Source organism: Anarrhichthys ocellatus, unplaced genomic scaffold (assembly GCF_004355925.1).
Source record: "Anarrhichthys ocellatus isolate YVR2014 unplaced genomic scaffold, GSC_Weel_1.0 scaffold203, whole genome shotgun sequence".
NCBI lineage: Eukaryota > Metazoa > Chordata > Actinopteri > Perciformes > Anarhichadidae > Anarrhichthys > Anarrhichthys ocellatus.
The window spans coordinates 143285-147508 of NW_022280233.1; the positions used below are offsets into that span (position 1 = coordinate 143285).

Sequence of the window (4224 nt, forward strand, 5' to 3'; positions counted from 1 at the left end):
ATGAAGACTACTGGGTTAATGTTATAAACAATAAGGAAGACTACTGGATTAATGTTATAAACAGTGAAGAAGACTACTGGGTCATGAAACATGTTGAGTTTTTAGTGTATTCGTCTCATGTCTTCCTTTTGGACCACAGAGTTTTATTTAAGGTGATGGTGACACATCAGCTAATATGCTAATGTGTTAGCATCTCAACACCTGGTCCTGGTCGTGGACCGATGTGGTCTGATGTGGTCCAGACCTCCTCTTCTTTGGACTGGTCATCCTTTACTGTCCAGAGAGTGGAGTTTACGATGAATCTCTGTAAACAGCACATGAATGCAGATGTAAACAGCACATGAATGCAGATAAATACAATTATAATATTATTATAGATTATAATTATAATACATATAATAATTAAATAAGAAGCTAAAAAGCTGTGGTGAGATGATGCCCTTTGTTTTCTCCACACAGACGTTTTACCTGCAGTTAAAGCCTGTGATTGGTCAGAACTACCTGTACTACTAACAGACCGGGTTCTGGTTCTGGTTCCGTTTATTGATGTGATCATCCAGTGAGAAACGTAGCTGTCACACATTTTAAAACATCTGAACCAGAGAAGATGAAGAGAGTAACGATGAGGAGAAGGAGAGTAATTCTCTCTTTGAAGAGAACGCACCCCAATGGATTGTGGGTAGGAAAACCAGACACCTCACTGTCCCCAGAGAGGACGGTGTGTGTGTGTGTGTGTGTGTGTGTGTGTGTGTGTGTGTGTGTCTTTTTGCGGCCTGTTTAATTGCCCCCTCAATTAAAGACAGTAACCATGGATACCACCCCTCCTATTCAGAGTAGAGTCTCTAGGGTGTGAACTCTTTTATATTTCAGTTTCAGCCTTCTTCTTCTACTTCTATTTCTTGTTCTACTTCAACTTCTACTTCTTATATTTCTCTATTTCTTCTTCCTCTTTCTCTTCTTCTTCTTCTACTTCTACTTCTATTTCTTCTTATTAGGGCCCGAGCAACCGATAACGTCGGGCCAGCGAAGGCCCAATTGAAATTCAAAGGATTTTTGTTTTTATTCTGATTTTTATTTTTCCACTTTGGGAGCATTTTTGGGGGACTTGCCGTGCACGAAAACTCACCAAATTCTGCACACTTGTCAGGCCTGGTGAAAATATCCATCTGATATAGGTTGCATTCGAAAAAGCCTCACAGCTCCACCTCCTTCGATTTTCTGCCATTTTTTATTTTGTGAAAAACACATTTTTGCAAACTCCTCCTACACGCTGAGTTTGATTGCTACCAAATTTGCTCTAGATCATTATTGGATCTACATCATTGAAAGTTATTAAAAGCTTTTTGATATCTGTTTGCGTTTACAAGATATGGACCAATAAACTCCTTGGGGGCGTGGCTTATATATCAATACACATAACTTCTCAACCGTTTGTCCTAAAATCACCAAATTTGCAGCATATGTGCATATTGGATCCAGTAACATAGCCTGGCATTTTTATTTAAGTCAACCACTAGGGGGCGCTACATTAAACACGCCATGTTGTGCTTTTTTGTCACTTTTCGCAGTTTTCAGCCTTTGTACTTTAACAAACTCCTCCTACAGAATTAATGGGATCAATTTCAAATTTGGTCAGGATGCTCTTCAGACCTTTGTGATGAAAAGTCATCAAATTCATAGAAGAACCTTGACGTGGCGTGGCGGCCATTTTGCCTCATTCGGCATGAACAATAAAGTTGTTATAATTCCAAGGTACATTATTCAATCGGCAAATCATTACATATTATGCATGATTCTACTTGAAGTTTGAGCATACATCAATGCCAACATTTTCAGTACCTCATAGCACCACCTACTGGCAAAAGAAAATGTCACATTTTATACTTTTATTTACTCCTCCTAGCCAGTTAACCAGATCAATCTCAAATTTAGTTAGGGAAACTCCTGTTAGGGAAGCAGCGCTAGGGCGGGTTAAGGAAACTCCTGTTAGGGAAGCAGCGCTAGGGCAGGTAAGGAAAGCCTTAAGACATTGAAGATGGATCATCATGAATATTGTGAGTTTTTGTTGAACGCTGTTGCTGTGGCAACGCATGATTCGCCATGAAAAAGAAGCTGATGGTTTAGTGGCTTGGGATGCTCAAAAACTCATGGAACTTTGTACATGTGTCATTGGTCATGGGAAGACATATTTTATATGGGTTTTTGGCTTGGCCATTTTAAATTGCCTCCATAGCGCCCCCTACAATATTTCAAAAGAGCATCCCCAGCGCTGCGTTTCACCTACATGTATGAAACTTGGTAAGGACATGTAACCCATAGAAACTTTAAAAAAAGTCTCTTGGGACCATGCTCTAAACCAGGGGTCTTCAACGTTTTTCAGGCCAAGGACCCCCAAACTGAGATAGAGATGGAGCAGGGACCCCCTACTTTATATATTGTATAAAATTGTGTTTTATATTAAACTGGGCCTAGTGCCATGTATAAACATACCTTGTTATTGTGCATTCAATACTAAGCTATTCAAATAATACACAGGTTCATATATTCATGTTTTTATTTTAGATACAAGGTTCAGTGGGTGGCCGTGCCACTGCGATTTATAAACATACCTGTTATATTGCATACAATTCAATGCCAACTGTCTCCTTGAAGGTAAATCCAAACTTCAGATAATTATCTGTATATTTTCGGGTCTTCTCTCGTTTGCGCTTACCCTTATCTGCTGCTACATCAGCAGCAGCAGGTGCCGCCTCGCCACTTGCATTTTCACCGATGTTTCCTGAGGTGGAGGGTATCTCTCTTGTGCTTGTGGATTTTTTTGGTCGAGTTACAAAACGATCCATTGTCGCTCATAACAATGTCCATACACTTGGCATAATAATGTGTGTATATATATATATATATATATATATATATATATATATATATATATATACGTAACATGCGCCCTCGTAATTCGCACAGCAGCGATAGGGGCGGGTCCTCCTCTTTGTGTGCAGGAGGCTTGGAGGGACAGGTCTAGGTAGTCTCATGCTGTGAGTGAACCGGTGCCCAGCTTGAGAGAGCTCCTGTGTGTTGCTGAATGTGTGCATTTCTGACTGAAAGATAACATCTTCTGTCTCCATTTATCCATTCGCTACAATATGTTGGATTCATGTTATTGTGCATTTAAAGACATTTCAATTTGTGGAAAATAAAAGTATGTGAAAAATTGTATAATCTACCAAAGATTTCGCAGACCCCCTGCTGTTGAAGACCTCTGCTCTAAACCATACCAGAAGTCGGCCATTTTGATTTTTGTCATTTTTCCATAGATTTTGGCCTATTTCTAGTCGCTATACTTTAACAAACTCCTCCTAGGGACTTTGTCAGATCCACTTCAAATTTGGTCAGTACAATCTCAACACCATTGTGATTAAAAGTTATCAAAAGCTTTACGTTTGAAGGAATGGCTTAGCCATAGCGGGTGGCTACTTTACGTGATTCCCCATGAAAAAAGCTGATGTAACTCAGCTGGACTTGTTCCAAACTTCTGTTTCCTCTTCTTCTTCTTCTTTTTCTATTGCCTCTTCCTCTTCCTCCTGACTCTTGACTCACCTGTCCTGACTCTTGACTCACCTGTCCTGACTCTTGACTCACCTGTCCTGACTCTTGACTCACCTGTCCTGACTCTGGACTCACCTGTCCTGACTCTGGACTCACCTGTCTTGACTCTTGACTCACCTGTCCTGACTCTCGACACACCTGTCCTGACTCTTGACTCACCTGTCTTGACTATGGACACACCTGTCTTGACTCTGGACACACTTGTCTGGACTCAGCAGCCTCAGCTCTGATGTCATTGTGATAAAATAGTCTGTAATAGAGGAAGCGTCGTGTAGTAGAACAGAAGTCAGGTGCTGTAATGTCATCTTAAGTCTTCAGTGATGAGATTGGCTGCTCAGCCTCACACAGACACACACACACACAACACACTGCTTTCATTTCACTTTATAATTAATCTGCTGCCGCACTTGAAAGGAGGGGAAGTAGTCATTACCAGTTGAGTGTGTGTGTGTGTGTGTGTGTGGGTGTGTGTGTGTGGGTGTGGGTGTGTGTGTGTGTGTGTATGTGTGTGGTAGTTTGAATAGACTAAGCTAAAGCGGATAATAGCCACGACCCAATTAAATCACGTCGTGTGTGTGTGTGTGTGTGTGTGTGTGTGTGTGTGTGTGTGTGTGTGTG

At 41.0% G+C, this 4224-nt stretch overlaps 1 protein-coding gene across 4 annotated transcripts in view; it reads left to right on the plus strand.

Annotated features, from left to right (window-relative positions):
* Positions 1-4224, plus strand: part of LOC116400776 (transcription factor COE3-like) — a 36675-nt gene that overhangs the window by 19967 nt on the left and 12484 nt on the right. The window lies entirely within an intron of this gene.